Consider the following 13,590-nt stretch of genomic DNA (forward strand, 5'->3'; position numbering starts at 1 on the left):
TTACACACACATTCAAAACTCACACGCTCATACACCTACACGTTTACACATTTACTCTGTCTCGCACTCACACACAAACACCCTCCAAAGCATTTGAATCCATACTCAGACACACATGCCAACCCACTAAGACACATCACACAAATACACACACTCACCCCTCACATACACATTCAAACACACATAGACACACAAGCCAACTCACAAAAACAAAATTCTCACATTGACTCTGTCACTCACACTCACACACTCAACACCACATGCAATCACACACACACAGAAACACAAACACACACGGGAATACGCTCTCTCGCATTCACTGAAACACACATTTATACACCCTCTTACACACCCACACACACAGAAATACAGACTCACAAACATGTGCCCATACAATCACACATATGCACCCCGTCATTCACTCACACATTCATACTCACTCACACTCAAAAACAGACTCACACACACACACACACACACAGAAATACATACTCACAAATATACGCACATACAGTCACACCTATGTCCCCACTCTTACTCCGACTCACACACTCATACCCCCTTACTCAAAAATAGACTCACACCTCTACACACACAAAAATACACACTCACAAACAGGTACATACAATATCACATATGTACCCCCTTTCAATCACTCAAACATTTATACTCACTCACACTCAAAAAGAGATTCAAACACCTACCCACACACAAATACCCACTCACAAGCATATACACCTACAAACACAAATGCCCACATGCACAGATGACAACACACACTCACGCACACCCATACAAACCCATGAACACAAACACTCACACACCCACCCTCACACCAAACGCATTCACATACTTTCACACTCACACACACACACCCTTGAATTCATACTCTGACCCATAAGCCAACCCACTAAGACCCATCAGTCACACACACCCACACAAAACTCACACACATTGAAATACGTACTGAAACACAGAAGCCAACTCCCACGAATAAAACTCTCACGCAGACTGTCAGTGACACACACTCACCGACACATGCTATCAAACGTACACACACAAACACACACACTCTCACACATTCCCTCAAACTCAGATACAAACACCCACACTTACACACTCACACACACAGAAGTACACACTCACAAGTAAACACACATACAATCACACATAGGTACCCACTCTCACTCTCACTCACACAGTCATACTCACTTACTTAAAAATAGACTCACACCTATACACACACAAAAAGGCACACTCACAAGCATATACACGTCAAAACACAAACACACATGCCAACACACAGTCACACATTACACACGTATAGAAATACACACTCACATATATACGCTCCTACAATCACACATTATGCACACCTGTCACTCACTCACACATTCGTACTCACTCACACTCAAAAATAGACTCACACACCTACACACACACAGAAATACACACTCACAAATATACACACATACAATCACACAATTTACCCACTCTAACTCTGACTCACACAGTCATACTCACTCACTCAAACATAGACTCACACCTACACACACACAAGAATATACACTCCCAGGCATATACACATGCAAACACAAACACACATGCACCGATGCCAACAGTCACACACACCTTTACACACTTAGAAACACAGAAGTCACACACTCACCTCACAAACCTATGTACATGCCATATCACATATGTACCCCCTTTCAGTCACTCACACATTTATACTCACTCACACTCAAAAATAATCTCAAACACCTACACACACAAATACGCACTCACAAGCCTATACACATACAAACATAAACACACACATACGCAGATGCCAACACACCTGCACACACCCATACACACACTCAAAAGCACACACACATTCACCCTCACACACATATGAACATACACGTACACACAAATGCACGCGTACAAACACAACACACCGACACATAACGCAAAACACAGTATTGTACACATCACACACCAGCACACACAAAAACCCTTGCACAAAATCATTCATATACATACACCCTTGGACACAAGCACTCACACACCTGCATACACACTTACACAGTAAGTCACAAACACTCACACTCATAAATAGGCTCACACACCTACACACACAGAAATACACACTCAACACTATACGCACATACAATCACACATATGTACCTACTCTCGCTCTCACTCACATACTCATACGTACTCAAAAGTGGACTCACACCTATACACACACAAAAATACACACTCACAAGCATATACACATGAAAACACAAACACACATACACAGATGCCAACACACAGTCACACACACCCTTACACACTTATAACCACACAAGTCACACACCCACCCTCACACACACTTCCACACATATGAACATACAAATGCAGACATTCACACTCTCTCACACACACACTCACCCACAAACTCACCCACAATATTGAATCGATACTCAAACCCGAGCCAACACACTGACACACATCACAAACGCACACCCGTTCCCATCTCACACACACACACGTACACACCCATACACACACACACTGACTCATTCACAAACACTCACAGCCATACACACTCAGATATGTACACGGACACACACCCAAACGTCCACAATCACAAACATATGCACACGCTCATTCATGCACATATTTACAAATTCACGCTCAAATGTAATCAGACACATACAAACACAGAAACACACACAGATATAAACAAACACTAACACACATGTGAACACACAAAGGAGACAACACACACAAACCCTACCCTCACATTCACACACTCACAGAAAAACACAATCACACTTAAAAAACACACGTGCATACGGAGACATGTGAATACACCCAAGCCAACACAGTAACATACAAATGCACTCATTCACTGACTCTCATACTCACCCACATATCTCCCACTGCATGCACTCACACACATACACACACACGCACACACTCACACCAACGCACACAATAACCAACCTCACACAATCATTCACACTCCCGCACCCAAGTACCAATGCACACTCAATCCCAAACTCACTGACACGCTCACTTGCAAACGCCTGCACATTCTCACACACCTCCCCACACCAAAACACAATGTCACACACTAACTCATTCACACTAACTCTCGCACCCATGAACAAAGAAATTCATGTTCAAATACACATGTACACACAGATGCAGTCACACATTCACTCACATACACCCACCAACACCCCAAAACTCACACTCACCCACACAAGACTCCCTTGCAATCACATGCACACCTACAGAGAAAAAATTCCAGACGCTCGCACACTCACATTTACACTCCCGCACAGTCACTTACACACACATTCAAAACTCACACGCTCATACACCTACACGTTTACACATTTACTCTGTCTCGCACTCACACACAAACACCCTCCAAAGCATTTGAATCCATACTCAGACACACATGCCAACCCACTAAGACACATCACACAAATACACACACTCACCCCTCACATACACATTCAAACACACATAGACACACAAGCCAACTCACAAAAACAAAATTCTCACATTGACTCTGTCACTCACACTCACACACTCAACACCACATGCAATCACACACACACAGAAACACAAACACACACGGGAATACGCTCTCTCGCATTCACTGAAACACACATTTATACACCCTCTTACACACCCACACACACAGAAATACAGACTCACAAACATGTGCCCATACAATCACACATATGCACCCCGTCATTCACTCACACATTCATACTCACTCACACTCAAAAACAGACTCACACACACACACACACACACAGAAATACATACTCACAAATATACGCACATACAGTCACACCTATGTCCCCACTCTTACTCCGACTCACACACTCATACCCCCTTACTCAAAAATAGACTCACACCTCTACACACACAAAAATACACACTCACAAACAGGTACATACAATATCACATATGTACCCCCTTTCAATCACTCAAACATTTATACTCACTCACACTCAAAAAGAGATTCAAACACCTACCCACACACAAATACCCACTCACAAGCATATACACCTACAAACACAAATGCCCACATGCACAGATGACAACACACACTCACGCACACCCATACAAACCCATGAACACAAACACTCACACACCCACCCTCACACCAAACGCATTCACATGCTTTCACACTCACACACACACACCCTTGAATTCATACTCTGACCCATAAGCCAACCCACTAAGACCCATCAGTCACACACACCCACACAAAACTCACACACATTGAAATACGTACTGAAACACAGAAGCCAACTCCCACGAATAAAACTCTCACGCAGACTGTCAGTGACACACACTCACCGACACATGCTATCAAACGTACACACACAAACACACACACTCTCACACATTCCCTCAAACTCAGATACAAACACCCACACTTACACACTCACACACACAGAAGTACACACTCACAAGTAAACACACATACAATCACACATAGGTACCCACTCTCACTCTCACTCACACAGTCATACTCACTTACTTAAAAATAGACTCACACCTATACACACACAAAAAGGCACACTCACAAGCATATACACGTCAAAACACAAACACACATGCCAACACACAGTCACACATTACACACGTATAGAAATACACACTCACATATATACGCTCCTACAATCACACATTATGCACACCTGTCACTCACTCACACATTCGTACTCACTCACACTCAAAAATAGACTCACACACCTACACACACACAGAAATACACACTCACAAATATACACACATACAATCACACAATTTACCCACTCTAACTCTGACTCACACAGTCATACTCACTCACTCAAACATAGACTCACACCTACACACACACAAGAATATACACTCCCAGGCATATACACATGCAAACACAAACACACATGCACCGATGCCAACAGTCACACACACCTTTACACACTTAGAAACACAGAAGTCACACACTCACCTCACAAACCTATGTACATGCCATATCACATATGTACCCCCTTTCAGTCACTCACACATTTATACTCACTCACACTCAATAATCTCAAACACCTACACACACAAATACGCACTCACAAGCCTATACACATACAAACATAAACACACACATACGCAGATGCCAACACACCTGCACACACCCATACACACACTCAAAAGCACACACACATTCACCCTCACACACATATGAACATACACGTACACACAAATGCACGCGTACAAACACAACACACCGACACATAACGCAAAACACAGTATTGTACACATCACACACCAGCACACACAACAACCCTTGCACAAAATCATTCATATACATACACCCTTGGACACAAGCACTCACACACCTGCATACACACTTACACAGTAAGTCACAAACACTCACACTCATAAATAGGCTCACACACCTACACACACAGAAATACACACTCAACACTATACGCACATACAATCACACATATGTACCTACTCTCGCTCTCACTCACATACTCATACGTACTCAAAAGTGGACTCACACCTATACACACACAAAAATACACACTCACAAGCATATACACATGAAAACACAAACACACATACACAGATGCCAACACACAGTCACACACACCCTTACACACTTATAACCACACAAGTCACACACTCACCCTCACACACACTTCCACACATATGAACATACAAATGCAGACATTCACACTCTCTCACACACACACTCACCCACAAACTCACCCACAATATTGAATCGATACTCAAACCCGAGCCAACACACTGACACACATCACAAACGCACACCCGTTCCCATCTCACACACACACACGTACACACCCATACACACACACACTGACTCATTCACAAACACTCACAGCCATACACACTCAGATATGTACACGGACACACACCCAAACGTCCACAATCACAAACATATATGCACACGCTCATTCATGCACATATTTACAAATTCACGCTCAAATGTAATCAGACACATACAAACACAGAAACACACACAGATATAAACAAACACTAACACACATGTGAACACACAAAGGAGACAACACACACAAACCCTACCCTCACATTCACACACTCACAGAAAAACACAATCACACTTAGAAAACACACGTGCATACGCAGACATGTGAATACACCCAAGCCAACACAGTAACATACAAATGCACTCATTCACTGACTCTCATACTCACCCACATATCTCCCACTGCATGCACTCACACACATACACACACACACGCACACACTCACACCAACGCACACAAGAACCAACCTCACACAATCATTCACACTCCCGCACCCAAGCACCAACGCACACTCAATCCCAAACTCACTGACACACTCACTTGCAAACGCCTGCACATTCTCACACACCTCCCCACACCAAAACACAATGTCACACACTAACTCATTCACACTAACTCTCGCACCCATGAACAAAGAAATTCATGTTCAAATACACATGTACACACAGATGCAGTCACACATTCACTCACATACACCCACCAACACCCAAAAACTCACACTCACCCACACATGACTCCCTTGCAATCACATGCACACCTACAGAGAAAAAAATTCCAGACGCTCGCACACTCACATTTACACTCCCGCACAGTCACTTACACACACATTCAAAACTCACACGCTCATACACCTACACGTTTACACATTTACTCTGTCTCGCACTCACACACAAACACCCTCCAAAGCATTTGAATCCATACTCAGACACACATGCCAACCCACTAAGACACATCACACAAATACACACACTCACCCCTCACATACACATTCAAACACACATAGACACACAAGCCAACTCACAAAAACAAAATTCTCACATTGACTCTGTCACTCACACTCACACACTCAACACCACATGCAATCACACACACACAGAAACACAAACACACACGGGAATACGCTCTCTCGCATTCACTGAAACACACATTTATACACCCTCTTACACACCCACACACACAGAAATACAGACTCACAAACATGTGCCCATACAATCACACATATGCACCCCGTCATTCACTCACACATTCATACTCACTCACACTCAAAAACAGACTCACACACACACACACACACAGAAATACATACTCACAAATATACGCACATACAGTCACACCTATGTCCCCACTCTTACTCCGACTCACACACTCATACCCCCTTACTCAAAAATAGACTCACACCTCTACACACACAAAAATACACACTCACAAACAGGTACATACAATATCACATATGTACCCCCTTTCAATCACTCAAACATTTATACTCACTCACACTCAAAAAGAGATTCAAACACCTACCCACACACAAATACCCACTCACAAGCATATACACCTACAAACACAAATGCCCACATGCACAGATGACAACACACACTCACGCACACCCATACAAACCCATGAACACAAACACTCACACACCCACCCTCACACCAAACGCATTCACATGCTTTCACACTCACACACACACACCCTTGAATTCATACTCTGACCCATAAGCCAACCCACTAAGACCCATCAGTCACACACACCCACACAAAACTCACACACATTGAAATACGTACTGAAACACAGAAGCCAACTCCCACGAATAAAACTCTCACGCAGACTGTCAGTGACACACACTCACCGACACATGCTATCAAACGTACACACACAAACACACACACTCTCACACATTCCCTCAAACTCAGATACAAACACCCACACTTACACACTCACACACACAGAAGTACACACTCACAAGTAAACACACATACAATCACACATAGGTACCCACTCTCACTCTCACTCACACAGTCATACGCACTTACTTAAAAATTGACTCACACCTATACACACACAAAAAGGCACACTCACAAGCATATACACGTAAAAACACAAGCACACATGCCAACACACAGTCACACATTACACACGTACAGAAATACACACTCACATATATACGCACATACAATCACACATTATGCACACCTGTCACTCACTCACACCTTCGTACTCACTCGCACTCAAAAGTAGACTCACACACCTACACACACACAGAAATACACACTCACAAATATACACACATACAATCACACAATTTACCCACTCTAACTCTGACTCACACAGTCATACTCACTCAAAGATAGACTCACACCTATACACACACACAAGAATATACACTCCCAGGCATATACACATGAAAACACAAACACACATGCACCGATGCCCACAGTCACACACACCTTTACACACTTAGAAACACAGAAGTCACACACTCACCTCACAAACATATGTACATGCCATATCACATATGTACCCCCTTTCAGTCACTCACACATTTATACTCACTCACACTCAAAAATAATCTCAAACACCTACACACACAAATACGCACTCACAAGCCTATGCACAACATACAAACGTAAACACACACATACACAGATGCCAACACACCTGCACACACCCATACACACACTCAAAAGCACACACACATTCACCCTCACACACATATGAACCTACACGTACACACAAATGCACGAGTACAAACACAAACACAACACACAGACACATAACGCAAAACACAGTATTGTACACATCACACACCAGCACACACAAAAACCCTTACACAAAAACATTCATATACATACACCCTTGGACACAAACACTCACACACCAACATACACACTTACACAGTAAGTCACAAACACTCACACTCAAAAATAGGCTCACACACCTACACACACACAGAAATACACACTCAACACTATACGCACATACAATCACACATATGTACCTACTCTCGCTCTCACTCACATATTCATACGTACTCAAAAATGGACTCGCACCTATACACACACAAAAATACACACTCACAAGCATATACACATGAAAACACAAACACACATACACAGATGCCAACACACAGTCACACACACCCTTACACACTTATAACCACACAAGTCACACACTCACCCTCACACACACTTCCACACCTATGAACATACACATGCAGACATTCACACTCTCTCACACACACACTCACCCACAAACTCACCCACAATATTGAATCGATACTCAAACCCGAGGCAACACACTGACACACATCACAAACGCACACCCGTTCCCATCTCACACACACACACGTACACACCCATACACACACACACTGACTCATTCACAAACACTCACTGCCATACACACTCAGATATGTACACGTACACACACCCAAACGTCCACAATCACAAACATATATGCACACGCTCATTCATGCACATATTTACAAATTCACGCTCAAATGTAATCAGACACGTACAAACACAGAAACACACACAGATATAAACAAACACTAACACACATGTGAACACACACAGGAGACAACACACACACCCCTACCCTCACATTCACACACTCACAGAAAAACACAATCACACTTAAAAAACACACGTGCATACGCAGACATGTGAATACACCCAAGCCAACACAGTAACATACAAATGCACTCATTCACTGACTCTCATACTCACCCACATATCTCCCACTGCATGCACTCACACACATACACACACACACGCACACACTCACACCAACGCACACAAGAACCAACCTCACACAATCATTCACACTCCCGCACCCAAGCACCAACGCCCACTCAATCCCAAACTCACTGACACACTCACTTGCAAACGCCTGCCCATTCTCACACACCTCCCCACACCAAAACACAATGTCACACACTAACTCATTCACACTAACTCTCGCACCCATGAACAAAGTAATTCATGTTCAAATACACATGTACACACAGATGCCGTCACACATTCACTCACATACACCCACCAACACCCCAAAACTCACACTCACACTCACCCACACATGACTCCCTTGCAATCACATGCACACCTACAGAGAAAAAAATTCCAGACGCTCGCACACTCACATTTACACTCCCGCACAGTCACTTACACACACATTCAAAACTCACACGCTCATACACCTACACGTTTACACATTTACTCTGTCTCGCACTCACACACAAACACCCTCCAAAGCATTTGAATCCATACTCAGACACACATGCCAACCCACTAAGACACATCACACAAATACACACACTCACCCCTCACATACACATTCAAACACACATAGACACACAAGCCAACTCACAAAAACAAAATTCTCACATTGACTCTGTCACTCACACTCACACACTCAACACCACATGCAATCACACACACACAGAAACACAAACACACACGGGAATACGCTCTCTCGCATTCACTGAAACACACATTTATACACCCTCTTACACACCCACACACACAGAAATACAGACTCACAAACATGTGCCCATACAATCACACATATGCACCCCGTCATTCACTCACACATTCATACTCACTCACACTCAAAAACAGACTCACACACACACACACACACACAGAAATACATACTCACAAATATACGCACATACAGTCACACCTATGTCCCCACTCTTACTCCGACTCACACACTCATACCCCCTTACTCAAAAATAGACTCACACCTCTACACACACAAAAATACACACTCACAAACAGGTACATACAATATCACATATGTACCCCCTTTCAATCACTCAAACATTTATACTCACTCACACTCAAAAAGAGATTCAAACACCTACCCACACACAAATACCCACTCACAAGCATATACACCTACAAACACAAATGCCCACATGCACAGATGACAACACACACTCACGCACACCCATACAAACCCATGAACACAAACACTCACACACCCACCCTCACACCAAACGCATTCACATGCTTTCACACTCACACACACACACCCTTGAATTCATACTCTGACCCATAAGCCAACCCACTAAGACCCATCAGTCACACACACCCACACAAAACTCACACACATTGAAATACGTACTGAAACACAGAAGCCAACTCCCACGAATAAAACTCTCACGCAGACTGTCAGTGACACACACTCACCGACACATGCTATCAAACGTACACACACAAACACACACACTCTCACACATTCCCTCAAACTCAGATACAAACACCCACACTTACACACTCACACACACAGAAGTACACACTCACAAGTAAACACACATACAATCACACATAGGTACCCACTCTCACTCTCACTCACACAGTCATACTCACTTACTTAAAAATAGACTCACACCTATACACACACAAAAAGGCACACTCACAAGCATATACACGTCAAAACACAAACACACATGCCAACACACAGTCACACATTACACACGTATAGAAATACACACTCACATATATACGCTCCTACAATCACACATTATGCACACCTGTCACTCACTCACACATTCGTACTCACTCACACTCAAAAATAGACTCACACACCTACACACACACAGAAATACACACTCACAAATATACACACATACAATCACACAATTTACCCACTCTAACTCTGACTCACACAGTCATACTCACTCACTCAAACATAGACTCACACCTACACACACACAAGAATATACACTCCCAGGCATATACACATGCAAACACAAACACACATGCACCGATGCCAACAGTCACACACACCTTTACACACTTAGAAACACAGAAGTCACACACTCACCTCACAAACCTATGTACATGCCATATCACATATGTACCCCCTTTCAGTCACTCACACATTTATACTCACTCACACTCAAAAATAATCTCAAACACCTACACACACAAATACGCACTCACAAGCCTATACACATACAAACATAAACACACACATACGCAGATGCCAACACACCTGCACACACCCATACACACACTCAAAAGCACACACACATTCACCCTCACACACATATGAACATACACGTACACACAAATGCACGCGTACAAACACAACACACCGACACATAACGCAAAACACAGTATTGTACACATCACACACCAGCACACACAAAAACCCTTACACAAAATCATTCATATACATACACCCTTGGACACAAGCACTCACACACCTGCATACACACTTACACAGTAAGTCACAAACACTCACACTCATAAATAGGCTCACACACCTACACACACAGAAATACACACTCAACACTATACGCACATACAATCACACATATGTACCTACTCTCGCTCTCACTCACATACTCATACGTACTCAAAAGTGGACTCACACCTATACACACACAAAAATACACACTCACAAGCATATACACATGAAAACACAAACACACATACACAGATGCCAACACACAGTCACACACACCCTTACACACTTATAACCACACAAGTCACACACTCACCCTCACACACACTTCCACACCTATGAACATACAAATGCAGACATTCACACTCTCTCACACACACACTCACCCACAAACTCACCCACAATATTGAATCGATACTCAAACCCGAGCCAACACACTGACACACATCACAAACGCACACCCGTTCCCATCTCACACACACACACGTACACACCCATACACACACACACTGACTCATTCACAAACACTCACAGCCATACACACTCAGATATGTACACGGACACACACCCAAACGTCCACAATCACAAACATATATGCACACGCTCATTCATGCACATATTTACAAATTCACGCTCAAATGTAATCAGACACATACAAACACAGAAACACACACAGATATAAACAAACACTAACACACATGTGAACACACAAAGGAGACAACACACACAAACCCTACCCTCACATTCACACACTCACAGAAAAACACAATCACACTTAGAAAACACACGTGCATACGCAGACATGTGAATACACCCAAGCCAACACAGTAACATACAAATGCACTCATTCACTGACTCTCATACTCACCCACATATCTCCCACTGCATGCACTCACACTCATACACACACACACGCACACACTCACACCAACGCACACAAGAACCAACCTCACACAATCATTCACACTCCCGCACCCAAGCACCAATGCCCACTCAATCCCAAACTCACTGACACACTCACTTGCAAACGCCTGCACATTCTCACACACCTCCCCACACCAAAACACAATGTCACACACTAACTCATTCACACTAACTCTCGCACCCATGAACAAAGAAATTCATGTTCAAATACACATGTACACACAGATGCAGTCACACATTCACTCACATACACCCACCAACACCCAAAAACTCACACTCACCCACACATGACTCCCTTGCAATCACATGCACACCTATAGAGAAAAAATTCCAGACGCTCGCACACTCACATTTACACTCCCGCACAGTCACTTACACACACATTCAAAACTCACACGCTCATACACCTACACGTTTACACATTTACTCTGTCTCGCACTCACACACGAACACCCTCCAAAGCATTTGAATCCATACTCAGACACACATGCCAACCCACTAAGACACATCACACAAATACACACACTCACCGCTCACATACACTTTCAAACACACACAAACACACAAGCCAACTCACAAAAACAAAATTCTCACATTGACTCTGTCACTCACACTCACACACTCAACACCA

The sequence above is a fragment of the Castor canadensis genome, chromosome 1 (genome assembly GCF_047511655.1).
Source record: "Castor canadensis chromosome 1, mCasCan1.hap1v2, whole genome shotgun sequence".
Taxonomy (NCBI): domain Eukaryota; kingdom Metazoa; phylum Chordata; class Mammalia; order Rodentia; family Castoridae; genus Castor; species Castor canadensis.